Source organism: Gossypium hirsutum, chromosome D04, assembly GCF_007990345.1.
Source record: "Gossypium hirsutum isolate 1008001.06 chromosome D04, Gossypium_hirsutum_v2.1, whole genome shotgun sequence".
Classification (NCBI taxonomy): domain Eukaryota; kingdom Viridiplantae; phylum Streptophyta; class Magnoliopsida; order Malvales; family Malvaceae; genus Gossypium; species Gossypium hirsutum.
This window is the reverse complement of record NC_053440.1, coordinates 34,333,264-34,349,116: the sequence shown is the minus strand read 5'-3', so window position 1 is coordinate 34,349,116 and position 15,853 is coordinate 34,333,264. Positions and strand designations below refer to the sequence as shown.

General features: G+C 32.6%; 1 long non-coding RNA gene across 4 annotated transcripts; it reads left to right on the top strand.

Moving 5' to 3' along the window:
- Positions 1 to 9,639: 9,639 nt before the first annotated feature.
- LOC107899767 (uncharacterized) lies at positions 9,640 to 15,303 on the top strand. 4 transcript variants are annotated; one of them, XR_001684814.2, is made up of 5 exons: positions 9,642 to 10,296; positions 10,560 to 10,921; positions 11,061 to 11,137; positions 14,780 to 14,835; positions 14,907 to 15,303. It is a non-coding gene; the product is annotated as an uncharacterized lncRNA (long non-coding RNA). The 4 variants fall into 4 exon arrangements; XR_001684815.2 differs by having other exon boundaries at positions 11,061 to 11,147; XR_001684813.2 differs by lacking the exon at positions 14,780 to 14,835 and having other exon boundaries at positions 9,640 to 10,296; positions 11,061 to 11,147.
- The last annotated feature ends 550 nt before the right edge of the window (positions 15,304 to 15,853 follow it).

The window sequence follows — 15,853 nt, the reverse complement described above, 5'->3', positions numbered from 1 at the left end:
GATACCTATACTAATTGATTTTTTAAGAAGAACTTCATACAAATCCTACATTTGGTAGATTCTCATATTGAATTAACATCTATCAGATTACCTGTCATATCATATCTTAAATCAACCTAGAGCACAACTTATTCTGATGGATGAAATCTTCTATGTCCTCCCATGGAATCCCAGACAACCATGTTACATATATGAGAATGCTCTAATTTGACGGACAATTTATACTTTAGATAACCTTTTTATATACAACGTGAAACACTCAGATTTGACGGATACCAGATAATTCAGATTACTTCCTTACATAGCGTAAAAAAATTCAAATCTAACAAACTCTTAGACTACTCATAATTACAAATACACTAAAGTATTTGTACTGATATACTACTATGGCGGATTCACCCTTCAAAAACACTGTTGAGAACTCTTTTGGGAATGCCTTTAAGTCATATTCAATTTCATCACAAGGCTATCCAACAGAATTGTTTTCAAACATACTCAGATCTCTACCATAGGGTTATCTAGTGAAGAAGCCTCTAAACTTACCCTGATTTTACCACAAAGGTGGTTTTCTAGATCTCGCCTCAAGGGAGTTACAAAATACGGCACAAAGGCTTTACAGAATGTGCCACAAAGGCTTAACAGAACATTACGTGTTTACTATTTCGGTAGATTATCTCAGAAAGTGCCATGGCTTTCTCTCATATAGCCTTATACATATCTCCATGTCTTGATCTGCCAGTCTAATCTACTTTTCACTGGAGGCATCACCATGAGTATCTTCATTGTCATACAATGCCATAGGTCTTAGTCACATGCTCTTAAACATTTTCATGTCATGTTCTGTCAGTCCGATTTACATCTCACCGAAGGCTATACCATGAGCATCCTCTTTGTCATATGATGCCATGGGTCTCTACCACATGGCCTGACACATATTTTCATACCATGATCTACCAGTCTAGATAGCAATGTACCTACCCTACCGGAGGCATCACAAATGGTCATGTTACTCACTTAACACAAAATGCACTTACCCATATTAGTTCACACTTTTGACGAACTCATATTCTTTCATACCTAATTTCACAACCATACATACCACACAAGATCTTAATCATGCAGTAACTCAAATATCCCATTTTTAATTATGTAGAACATTTACGATAATTCACACATATACACTCATAAGTTATCTGAGAAGACATCAACATTTAATCTACCATTATAAACTAACATTTGATCTACTCATAAGGTCTCACCTAAAACTCACATTTACTGTAGCTCGGAGTTCCAAATTCGATCGTCCTTCCCAAACTAGCAACAATAACTATTTGAAAGAATATGGAACTTCCTTTAAAATCTTATTTACAAATGATTTACTAACATCTCAATTACAGAAGACCCCCATGCATGGCCTTTTATACACACCCTGCTGTTTATATGTTTCTTAACACCCTTACTCTTTCAAAATCATAACATGCAGAGCTATCAAACTTGCCAAAAGGTTGAAACATCCACCGGTTAAACCAAAAACCTCAACTTTCAAGTTAATGAAGAGGAAAAGAATGTTTAGATCTAAGAAAAAGAACTAGATGGTGGAATAGAAAGAAGAAAACCAATCTCCCTATTCTCTTATTACCATATATATACATATACTCAGCTTCTCTTAGTGAATCTTGACAAATTATCATATTTACTGAAATTATCCTTTGATTTTCTACAAAATTTGAGGAAAGTAGAGGGAAATCTAGTGAAGTTAACGTTTAAAGATAGGCCTATCAAGAAGAGATTCAAATTAGTCTAGTCAATCCTCAACTAATCCCATTATGAGAACCAACTAGAACAGTGTTCATGCAAACTAGGTGTATTACACCTTGGTGGTAACTTGCATATGGCATGGTCTTAAAAACACTTTACTCCCTTACAACTTTCTCATATACTTAGTAGGTGTTTCATGGTCAGCCAAAACTTTGAGGCATACCCTTCATTTGTCGTACTCTTTCGTCAACTGAAGAATACCCCTAGATGAAATCATTAGATGCTTCTACGAGCAGATACTTTATGTGCCAACTTTAGTTTGCCAGAAGCTTGTAAAATGGCGGACTATGCTACCATAGTGCACTAAACATGTGCCCCCATGTTTATTCACCTTTTTCTTGGATTCACTAGAGCCTATGGTCTTCATTTGTTTCTACCTCATCTCAACTTCCTTTACACCTTAACAAGCTTCGCTCTCATAGTTAACCATACACTTGAACATAAAGCTCGTTGCCTACCACTGGCTGTCTTCTACCTAAGTCTTCCTTACATTCAGATCCTTACCCTAATCCATTCATCCCATGCTAAACTAAACTTACGGTTTTCCTCATTAACGTTTCTTTCAGTCCAAATTCAACATTCTAATCATGATGATAAACTATCTGAAAAGATGCCCCATATTCCTAGCGGATTTGTACTTCACGACCTGGCCCTAGGATATTAGTTCGACTTGTTCCAAACCTCTGAAAAATTGAGATTAAAAAATAGTTCCTAATAAACCTTCCCCTTCGCTATGTTCCAGCGACTGTCTGCCCAAGGCAGCCTTTTGTTGTTTTCTTGTTCTGTTAGCCCTTGTGGTCTAATTCTAGACATTTTATAAATCGTAGGTACTTCTCAAAAGAATATACCTTCAAAGCCTGATTCATACAGATCATCTCTTAACACACAAACCTACTCTAGAATAATTGTTAACAAATATTAATCACTACTGAATACATACACACTTGGCGAATACTTACGCAGATCTAAATATCATCAAACTACTAATCAATTCATAACTTGGTTCGATACCATACAAACTCTCTTTGATAATGTACTATACAGATTATTCAAATGAATTTCACATAACTTAATTTCAGAACCCAAAATATTTAGGATAACGATAACTTAGACTCCATATGATTTCAGAAGAAGACATTATACAACTCAGATATAGAAGATTCCAAATAACTCAAATTCAACCATTACCTAACTTAGACGAACTTGAATTGACAATTTCTTATGTCTTTCATAACCATGAATACGCCCATTTTTAAAATTAGCATATTACCATGGTGGATACCCTTTTTAACATACAGATACACACTTCTTTTCAGAACTTCCTTTATCTAATTCAACGAAATTAATCTTAGACATTTCATAACATTCATAGAATTATCTATCATAGAATAATCAGAATTTACCCAGAACTTACTAGAAGGGTGAATAAGTATAACTTACCAAACAGACTTAGCAGAGTGTGCGCAAGGGCCAAACAGAATACACCATAAAGGCATCATGCAGGTTCTCGTGTTTACTATCCCGGCGGACTTTCACAGAAACTGTCATAGGTGTCTCCCTCATGGACTTATACATAATTTCATGTATCACGATCTACCAATTCGATTTACACATTATCAAAGGCTACACCATGAACATACATACAGACATGTATTGCCATGGGTCTCAACCACATGGACTTACACACATTCATGTATTGTGATCTGTCAATCTAGTCTTCAACTTACCAAATGTTACACCAAGAGTGTTCTAATATCATACGATGCCATGGGTCTTAACTTCATGGTCTTACACTTAATTTCATATCATGATCTACCAATCTGGTTAGTAATATAACTACCATACTAGAAGCTTCACAAAGGAACATTTTCTCAACATATACTTGCCTAGATTTATTCGCATTCTAGACTGAACTCATACTTTCTATTTATCAAACTTTGCATGTATTCTTACCCTTTAACATTTTTTTTCAACAGAACTTTATACATATCAACATAACCCATATCTCCTCTTAACTATACTCACAAACTTACCAATTTTCATAGATACCATCATCTTTTATATATATACTTCTACTTAAATAGTTTATATAAGAGATTCGGGATAGAGACTCACCTAATACTCGCCTACTGCAGTTCTAAGCTCCAAACTTAGACATCATTCTTGAACTAGCAGCAACAACTGCTTACAAAACATATGACCACCATTAAAACTCATTTACATACAAATTACTATGATCTTAATCACTGGCAACCCCCATGCAAAACCTTATACTTACAACTCACTATTCAAATACCACATACAAACTTACTCATTCAAAACTTGACATGTAGAGCTGTAATACTTACCCAGAGATGGAATAGCCACTTATTAGCTAAGAAACATGGCTTCCAGTTTAACGAGGAAGAGATACAATTAGACATAAGAAAGAGAATCAGAAATTACTTTTGAAGGAAGAAGAAGAACCTTTCCCAAAACCCTTCTCACACATATAAATATGACCCATCCTACCTAGTAAAACTTAACAAGTGTCGCACATTTCAGAATTTGCCTTCTTATTGGTTTACAGTTTCTGAGAGAAATATAAATGAATACCCTACATTTACAAATATCATACTAATCTATACAGTTGATTCCTAAGTAGATTACTTTACAACCTAACTAGTACAGTACTTTAGAAAAACAATGCATACTATATCTTTGGCGATAACTCATACCATACTTACCCCTATTCGCTTAACACAATCTTTTCCTTTGAATAGCAAAATATCCTAAAATAAAATCTTTACCTACTTATATGACGGTTACTACACGCTTAAATGTATATGCCAAAATAAGCAATTGGGTGAATTATACTTTGCCAGGCAAATTATTTTACTATTATATACCATAATCTTAGACCTGCCAAACCTAGGGTGTGATAAAAGAAGTATTTAATAAATTGTATCTTCAAAACTTGTTCATGCGGCCAATAACATCATCATTTAGTCATGCTTACATCACGATGTCGCAATGCCAAGATCCCCATGTCGCGGTGTCAACCCTGTCATCAGCCCTTGATGCTTTGAAGTTCAAAGTTGTAACGTGACCTTCATTCATTGCATACTTAAGGCCAAATTGATACCCTACACACTCAAATAACCTATTAGTCGTACCCAAGGCTCGAGTTGGCCTAACGGGTCATCAAAAATACTAAAAACTACGAAAAATGCTTATTTTATTGAAATTAAACCTAAACTACTAAATACTAAAAATGTAATAAAAACATATAAAAGAGCTAAGAAACAAGCTCGTTAAGTGCCGAAAAGACTATAATTTGTCACAAAAAATTCTAACAGATCAATTAGATGTTGAGGGTGGAGAGGATGGTACAGACCATTGTTTTTGTTTTTAAAGTTCTTCCTATTTAATTTCTTTTCTTTCTTTTTTCTTTGGAATAAAATTATTTTCTCTAATTATTTGTTAATTATGGGTAGTTAAATCTCAGTTATAGTTTTAGGTTGATAATTAATATGGTGTTTGAACAGTGAGATTTGAAAACGCACTTACACTCTCCACTTTGATATTCGTTAATTCTCCAATTTAGGAGATAGACTCAGTCATCTCACAATATTGTTTTGGCATCAAATCGTGAAAGGTGCCTCTAAATTCATTGTTGGATAGCATACAGTTGGCGATTCGATACAATCCATAATTGTCATATTTGTCTCACCGAGGAGTAAATTGACGTGAATAATTGAATAAGTGGTTGGATCCATCAAGGGAGTTAACAATTAAGTTTAAACAACCCACACAATTGAGGTCATTGATTTGAGTTGAGTCTTTCTAGTTCACAAGGCCTCTAAAGAATTAAATGATGGAAGTTACTTTCAAGGTTATTCACCTGGTAAGGGCTAATTATCAAGTTGTTCACGCAATTAATTTATATACGAAAGTTCTGATGGTTTAAGGTTTTTCTTCGACCACTATAATTGACCTATCGATTTGAGGAGAAAACATATTGTCTGAGATAAGTACAAACCCGAAGTCAAAATTGTGCTTGAAGCTAAAGTTATTGTCTTATTGGTTTGTTCATATTTACTTTTGTTCTGCTCATTTTTGTTGCTTTTTTATTCTTTTATTTAATTTATGTTATTTTATTCATATTTAATACCTCTTTCTATGTCTTACAGGTTGGTACAAGTCGTCCGCACGAAAACTATCTACGATACATTTGGTTACAACAAACCATAGATTCAGATAAATCAGTCCTTCTAGGATCAACCTTACTCCCTATACTGTTAATTTATATTCTATTTAGCCGTAATATTTTTTTTTGGTGAATTTAGCATCAATTAGTTTTACATGTAAAATATTTCATGTTTTAATTGATGTTTAAAATCTTTTTTAGTGTCAAAACAATAAAAAAAATGAGAATAAAGATTTTAAAGGTAAGATGGTACATTCACAAATAATATTTATCTTTTAACCCTTATCAAACACAAGGTATGAAAAGTAATAGATACAACAATTTTCAACAATCAAACACTTTGATATAATAACATTTATCTTTCATCAGTTTTTTTAATACATAAATATTATTTAACACGTCACCTCTCTTTTTACATCCGTTGGGGCGTAAAGTACTGAATTTAATAAAAATGATATTTTTATTTTAAATAATTAAATGCATTTAGGTGAAATTTAGAATCTAAATTATCAAATCGAATCAAAATTAAAGGGAAATAATATTGACATTATTCTTAAATCAGAATCAAGTGAGTTTGACCGTGTGAAAGAAGAGTTTATAGCGTGTGGCATGGTTGAAAATAAGTGGTGAAAGAAATGAATTTGGCCATTCATCAGAACTAAGAGGGCGTGAGTGGGTTCTAATCAAATGGATCCCCTCTCATGAGATAAAACGGGTTTTTTTATAAAAATAACCTAAAAGTTTTAATTAATTATAAAAATGATTAAATTTTTTTATGTACGTAAATAACCTGAAATGAATAATGAAATTTGGTAGAGCTAAAGAAAGTGGCGCCACCAACTTGCCACGTTAGCCAATCATTGGCTAGAAGATTAAAAAAAATAATTTTTTTGGATGGAGCAAATCTATTTAACATCATCTGTATAAATACCAGAGAAATATCAATATTTTTAAATAATTCAAAGGTCAAAAAATAAATAATAGTGGTGGAGCCATATAGAATGGCGTTACCACTTTACTGTATCAATATTTTTTTAAATTTAAAACTAAAATTGATATTTTATTTCCTCGCCACCCCCCTTCTATAAGAAGCAACCGTGAAGGGAGGCCTCAACTCAAGTAGGTTTTTTTATTGGTTTTTTTACGTTAAAAAAAATAAGCAAAAAGAGCCTCCAAATCAAATATAATAATTTTACTTTTAAACTAAAAAAATTATGACATTGGTGGTGTCATCATCCATTGTTCCACAAAATAAAATTTTAATTTTAATTTTAATTTTAAATTAAAAAATAACTTTAAAAAATGACACATTTAAAGTGGTGGTGTCATTCTCTATGACTCCTCAACTATTATTTATTTTTTGGCACCTGAATTATTTAAAAATATTGATATTTTTCTGATATTTATACAGGTAGCACCATATAAATTAGCTCTACCTAAAAAAATTTAATTTTTTAATATAAATTATTTAAAAAATTTTAAATTTTTTTGATCTGTTAATTAATGATTGATTGACGTGACAAGTTGATGACGTCAACCTCTTTAATTTCACTAAATTTTACTATTCATTTGAAGTGATTTATATAGATAATAATAAAAATAGATACTTTATTATTAATTAAAATTTTTGGATTATTTTATAATAATAAAACCTAAAAACCGCTTCCTACAATGATAGTAGCGTGGGAAATGGGACCCCTACCATACAATGAGTTTCATTGATTTAAGGATCAAAATGAGAGAGATGATATTATGAGTGGGATGATGGAATTGTGTTGATGACTCGTGGCATGTGTGGTGTACAACAGTTAGCTGTAATAATATCGGATTAAAACCTATTAAAAATTCTTACACGTGATTATTATAATACATGAAGAAAATTATTATATGTAAAGCCGTTGTTGAACAGGATATAAATATTGGGGGTCCTATGTGGAGAAAATGGGTTTCCAAAAGGATTTCATCTGCACATTTGCACTGTGAGAGTCAGAGAGCGCATGCGCCGAGGATCATTTTTGTCTCCTGTGTCCGTCCTTTCAACCAAACTTAAACTGTTGCCCTCCAGATAGGTTACAAATTGCTGTTCATAAAATTAGATCCCCAACATTAAATCATAAATTAAAGTATCAACGTAAATGTTGTATAAATAAATTTACAAAATCATTCGAGTTTCAAACAAATAAAATTCATAAAAGGATAATACAATTGTTTAGAAGTAAATCATCAAAATTCATATAACGCTAAGTATCTATAACAGTATAGGAGTGTAAGGGATACTTCCTATATATAAAAGTAAATATTTAATCAAAGACCTTTTGCTCATGAAGTACAAAAGCAATATATTTAACTAAAGCAACACCTTCCAATTTTAAATGCAATTTTTTTAATAAAAAACAAATTGATACAAAGTATCCATAGCAATCCAATAAGAAACACCAAGTATAATAGTTAACATGTGGCAGGAAACAAAGAAGATGATTATAAATTTTAATTAATAAGTCTTTCACAATATTAAAATTGACAAAAATGCAATATAAACAAAAGAAATCTATTGAAAATTTTTATAATTGAGTTTTGAAAAATCATTTAAAAAATATTGATTTAAAATTGTTTTTGTGTATCAATTAGATGTACTTATGCACCGGTCAGACTTAAATATGATATTAATATACTTTATGTTTGTCCAAATCTAGCCCAGCCTGGAATATGGATATAAATTTTTATCCAACCCTACTCATATTTGTAAAAAACTTATCCAAGCCCATTTAGGTCCGCCTATATTATTTTTAATTTTTTTCAAAAATATTTATATTATTTTAATTTAATATTTAATATTTAATTATTTTATATATTTTATATTTATTGAAATTTTATATTTTTTATTTATTTAATGTGTTATAAATTACATAATATATAAAAATAATATAATATAAAGTATTATAAATTTAAAAATGGGTCGAGTTGAGCTCGAGTTGTTTTAAACGGGTCTAATTTTTTTGTTCAAATTCATTTTTCAACCCTAATATTTTTACTCAAATTTTTACAAATTTCGACCTTTAAACCTGAGTTCTAGTTTCCAACTATATATGCAATTTTAGGTGCAATTTTATAATTGGTTAACATGTGCTGATAATTAGTATTTGCCCAACAAGTTGTTAAGTGTTTACAGAGAAAAAAATTATTAAATATTGTTCATTTAACCTCATGATGGATTTTCTTATAGATTGATATGAGATATTTGATCCTTACCGGGAAAACAAAAGAAATATTTGTTGACAAAAGATTATTACTAATTTAATACATTTTCTAAACATGTATAACTATTTATGATTTTAAATTTTATTATTTCATTTTAATTATTTATGGTTTAATTAATATTTAATGTTCAAAAAATTCATTTTTCTAATTAATTATTTTTCCTTTTTAATAATCTATATCTATATATATCTATAATATGATTTTTGAATAATTTGACTGGATTTATTCATATAAATAAATAAAGGAAATACATAAGAAATTTGGGCTTAGAGCCACAAAGAGAAAGACTAGAAAACAGAAACTAATCGGGCCTAAGTCAAACTAGCCCATCTCATTCAAATTTAACTAGATTAAAAATAAAATTCAGTCCTATCCTATACCAGTCAAATCCAAATAGATGGATACCAATAGTCTGTTCCTTTCAAATCAACCGTCCCAGCCTTTATGATAGCTGGTTTCCAAAAATTAAATGCTTTTTCTCTGCTACCTTTTGTTGCAGAAACTCTTCACTTGTTCAGTCCAGAGGTTTTGGCCGGAGTTTTTCCAGCGTGTGACGAACCATTTCTAGGATTCCCCTCATCAGGTAAAAGCTTTCTCTTCTCTTTAGGGCCTCCGTTGCAATAGCATGAGCGTAGATATTTTTTGCTTTTGGGACAAAAATAAACTCAATCTCATGGAATCTGTTTTTTTGGTTTTGAATATCCCTGATGATTGCTCCAATGACCGATTTATCAGTATTAGAACTTTGACATTTCTTTATGACAATTTTCGAATCTCCCACAACTCCTATTTTGTTGACTCCCAAACTAATCCCTAGTTTTACTGCTTGTAATCCTGCATATGCCTCTGCCGTGAATGGATTTGCTATCTCGGAGTGAATAACTGTCTGTGTTGCAAGAATTTCCCCTTCCTCGTTCCATATGATTAGACCCGAAGCCAATCTGAACGATTGACGGTCGAAGGCTACGTTAAAATGAACTATGGCCCTTCCCCTTTTGAATACCTGTTGAATATTGCCAGTAGAATGAAGAGTAAGTTTTTTTCTCTTTTATTGCTGCTAGTTCTGCAATATAATTTCAAATTTTCCTTGCAATTTCAGTTCTTGACATGTGTCTTCTTTCATATAAGAGTTGGTTTCTGCTGAACTAGATAAACCAGAGTCCACAGCAGAAAAGTTGAAGCTGCTCATTAGTCCCTTGAGCAAAGACCCAAATAAGCCATTCCCACATATTCAAATTATTTTAATTCAGTATCCATGTAAGATTTAATTGATTCCAAACCTCAATCGATGTAGGACACTATTGAAAAATATGGCAGCTATTTTCTTCTTCACGGCAGCATCTGGGACATTGAGTATCCACCACGACCCGCTTTAGTTTGAGGTTGACAAAGAATGGGATGAAATTCCATGATATCCTCCATATTGTCATTTGAATCTTTGAAGGGATGTGTAATTTCCATAGTTTTCTATAGAAATTTTTAGTTTCGGTGTGTAAAATTAAATCATTAGGATCCAAACTAGGCTCATGTAATAGTTTATAGGCACTCCTAACGGAGAACTCCCCTGTCGGCTCCCCTCTCTATACTTGAAAATCTTCATGTGCTGTCTCCACTAGTGGGATTTGTAATATTTTCTCCGCTACATCCGATTGGAAGGTACCTCTCACTAACTCTGTTTTCCAACACCTATTAGTTGACTCAATTAAATCCGAAACTAACTTAATATTTTTATTATCTTCTTGATTCGGTACTCTATCTGCTTCGATTCCTGAAATGCACAAATCATCCCAAATAGATATTTGATCACCTCTCCCCACCCTCCAGCATAGTCCTTTTTCAAGAAGCCCTTTCGTAGCCCAGACACTTTTCCAGGTAAGCGAAGGTAAATTTCCCAACCGAGCCTTGTAGAAATCTGAATTAGGAAAATATTTTGCTTTCAAAACGCGGGCCAATAATGAATTAGGATAATTAATAAGACGTCATCCCTGCTTCGTTAATAACGCAACATAAACTTCACAAAATTACGAAAACCAAGGCCACCATCTTCTTTTAATAAGCATAGATCCTTCCAAGCACACCAATGAATGATTTTCTTATTGTATCTCTTTCGCCACCAGAATTTAGCTACTATTCTCTCCAATTCAGTACAAAGAGTCTTAGGAAGTAGAAAATAAGCCATCGGGTAAGTTGGGATAACTTGGAGTATAGCTTTAATAAAAACTTCCTTTCCTCATTGGGAGAGATACCTTATACTCCAGTTGTCAATTCTTTGCTTGAATCTGTCCTTCAAATTTTGAAGATATGATCTCTTCCTTTTCCCACCATACTAGGAAACCCTAGATATCGTTCTAACTTATTTGCTCTTCTAACTCTAAGTATCTGTGAAACTACACCCCTTTCACCCTCTTGTGTATTTGTACTAAAAAAAATAGTCGATTTTTCATAATTAACACATTGCCCTGAGCTCAACTCATATTCTAGTAGTATTTGTTTTAATGATTATACTCCCATTTTAGTAACTTCTACAAATAAAATGCAATCATCTGCAAAGAGTAAATGAGAGATAGTTGGCCCTCTCCGACTTGCTTTAACTCCTTTAAGAATGTTTCTTGCTCTTGCTAGCCTCATTAGACTCGAGAGTCCTTCTCCACAAAATAGAAATAAAAACGGGCTTAAAGGATCCCCTTGTCTAAGACCTCTAGATAGAAGGAAATTTTGTCAAATTTTTCCATTGAAAATCACAGAGTATGAAACTGAAGAGACACATTTCAAAACTAAATCAACCCATTTTGGATCAAAACCCATTTTTTTCATTACCTCTTTCACAAAATCACATTCAACCCTATCATATGCCTTACTCATGTCCAGTTTGACAGCCATGAATCCTTTTGTCCCTAACCTCTTGTGTTTTAAAGTGTGTAGAATTTCATAAGCTAGTAGCACATTATCATAAATTAGCCTTCCCGGAACAAAAGCACTTTGTGCTAAATCAATACATTTATGAATCACTACCCGAAGTCTATTAGAAATGACTTTAGCTATCAGTTTATAAATCACATTACATAAGCTAATTGGTCTAAATTGAGTAATGTTGGAGGGATTCGAGGTTTTTGGGATTAGCACAATATTTGTTTTGTTAATTGAACGTAATTGCATACCTTCATTTGATCTTTGAAGAAAAAAATTAGAGACGTCATCTCCAATAATCGACCAACATTTCTAATAAAATAAGGTTGAAAAACCATCCTCTTATGGTGCTTTTGTAGGTCCCATTTCTGAAAGAGCTTCCAGTATCTCCTCCTTAGTATATCTTGCCTTCAATTTATTATTGTCTTCCTCATAAACGCACCTTTCAAATCCTGTCAAAATTCTCTCATAACTATTTTGCCTTCCTATTGAAAATAACTTTATAAAATAGGATCTGACAATTTCCTCCATCTCCTTACACTCCTCTGTCTCACTGCCATCTTTAAACTGCATCCTATGGATTCGATTTTGTTTCCTTCTTTGTGCCACTTGTTTGTGAAAGAAAACTGTATTTCTGTCTCCAAGTTTCAACCAATTTATTTGGGCCCTCTGTTCCCAATTGCTTTCATCCTTTTCAATCTTAAAATTCAGATGGATTTTTGTGTCAATAATCTCCGCCAGATTCTCATCACTTCTGTCAGATTCTAGTAATGTTGCCAACTTTGAGGTTAAAACCTCTGTTTTCATCTTTTTACTCTGTCGAATTTGAATTCCCCACCTTTCTAAACCTCTTTTTAAGTTTATCCAGCTCGTTCACAAATTCTCCTGTGGAATTTTCCCAAACACGTTTAGTTTCATCAAAAAATGTTTCTTCCAGAACCCACCACGCTTCAAACTTGAAATTCTTTTTTACCAGCCTTCTAACTCTGTAATCTGTAGCAATAAGAAGTGGACAATGATCTGAAAATGAATGTGGGAGGTGTTGAATTAAAGAATTTGGGAATAAAAAGCTCCATTGTTCCATAGCTACTCCCCTGTCCAATCTTTCCTGGATATTTGTTTCTGGCAAATTTCCTCTCTCCCAAGTAAACCAATTACCTGAATAACCCATATCCACTAGATTGCAATCTTCTAGCACCTTGCGAAAAGCTTCCATCCTTCTTTCCTCTCTAGGTAATCCACCTTTCTTCTCAAAACCATATAAGATTTCATTAAAATCCCCACAAACCAGCCATGGGTATTCTCCATGATTTTTTAATTGTCTCAACAGACTCTATGATTCGTCCATATCATGTGAGTAAGGAGAACCATAAAAGCCTGTAAATATCCACTTTTTTTCATCTCCTCATTCCTCAATAATCACATCAATATAACGATTTGAAAAGCTTTGTAACATTATACTAACATTCCCTCTCCATGCTAGGCTTAGTCCACTCTAGAGCCAATCGAATCAACATCAATTCCAAACTGAAAACCATAACTTTTTCAAACTTTTTCCATCCGTTTTTTGTTTATTTTTGTCTCTATAAAGAAAATCACTTGGGGATAGTGTAACTTCAGCGAGTGCCGAAGCCTTCGAACTGTCCGAGGATTCCCCAAACCTCGGACGTTCCAACTTAAAATTTTCATTTCGACCGATCGGCTTGCCTCTTGGCAGCCACCGATAACAAATGATTAACTTCAGACATTCTCCTGTTTCTCCCTTCCATGTTACTACTTTCTTCTATATGCCCTCTCGCTCTCTTTTTCCCCTCTTTCTCTATAACCACTTCATTCTTCAAATCATGATCCATAGACATTTGACTATTATCAATTAAAGTTCTAACCCTCCCTGGTCGTGAGGAAGACCTTTTACCTTCTAGGTTAAAACCTAAAATAGGGTCACAATGCCCTCAAATTTTCTTACACTTCCTCATTTACTATTTCCCCTTAAATCATCCCTTCTACTAATTCTACCCACAGATCCTCCTTCCTCCCTTAACCAAACACTACTCATTGCTTGGGCTCTTCTTGACTGTGCACGCAAAGACAAATCCCATCCCATCTCATCAACTTCAACACCTACCTCCATCTTTGCTTCACAAAAGGAGTCATTATGACCTAAACAAACACAACAGAAGCAAAAAAAGAGTTAGTCTTTCATACTTAAATCTAACATAAGAGCATTTGCTTTTAAACATGACTTGTTCCTTCTTTTTAAGAGGGCGTCGAATATCAATTTGAACTATTATTCGCATAAAATTCATATTTTCTTTCCCCAAACTTGAGCCATCATACTCTTGGAAATTTCCAATAAAATTTCCTAATTGTATAGCCAAAATTTCAGAATAATAACTAATAGGCACATCATGAACTTGTACCCAGAAAGGTGTTGAGATTAATGGAACTCTTAGTGGATCCTCCCTCCATTGTAACTTGTGCAAAACCAAAAGATGATTATTGAATGTCCAGGGTGACTCTTTTAGAACTCTTTCCATATCTTTAATATGAAAAAATTTAAATAAATACCTTTTTCCCCTATATCTCTAATTTGAACACCCCTGACAGGATGCCATAAATTAGCCATGGTGCTTTTCATTGCTGGGTAATGGATGATACTGGCTGTAAGAAAACATCCAACCATACTAAGAGCTTTTTCTTCGCTTACCGAATCTGAATCAACTTGTACTCGCAGGATTTCTTCTTCTTCTTCATCAAGGGATAAACCAGCAAATTTTGATTCCATGGACGCAGGAAGAGAAAAACCAAACAAAGAAGACTGTTCAAGACTATTGAGATGTCAGCTACCAAAACAAGAAAAAAAAACTCAAGAAAACCTAAAGACTTGCTAGAGAAGCAGACAGAGATGTGCTAGGGTAGCTGACTACTTTCCTACCAATTTTCTATAATAAGATTTAATAAAAGCAATTTAAGTATTACAGAAAAAAAGTTTTTTTAAAGTTAATTAGTGATCAAGTACCAAATTAAGAACAAAAATTCCGTTTAAGTACTACATTCATGAACGAGGTATAATACATGTACTGAACTGCATATTAACCCATTTTGAAATTAATTGCATTTTTGAAACCTTCTATTACTGATCGATAACACTTGCATTTTATTTTTATTCACTTGAATACTTATGAATTAAAATGATATAAGGTAAGCTTATATAGATATTAAAAGTCAAAATTTATATTTATACTATTATTTAAATCTCTAATTAAGTTGTATCACGTGCTAATTAGACATCAATTCAGTTAGAAAAATTATAAAGGTATTCTTTCATAATTAAAATAAGTTATATTATTCGAGAGTACTTAATTTTTTTTTAAAAAATCAATAAAAAATTTGCATTTAATGGAATATGAACCCATACCATTTACATTAATAAAACCTTAATTTTACCACTTAACCAAAGTCTTATTTAATTTCTTCTATACATTTTAATTTTATTATGCGCATAATCTTTTACTTCCATCATTTGTATATACTGGTAAAGTCTGTGATTTTAGTTGGTGTCATAAGTTAACTTGACACAAATTAAATATTGATGACAACATCAGGATAAGCAACTTACACATTTAAATTTCATTTTACTCACAGTTTAATCTATTTATTTCATGTTAATATTGTACATAC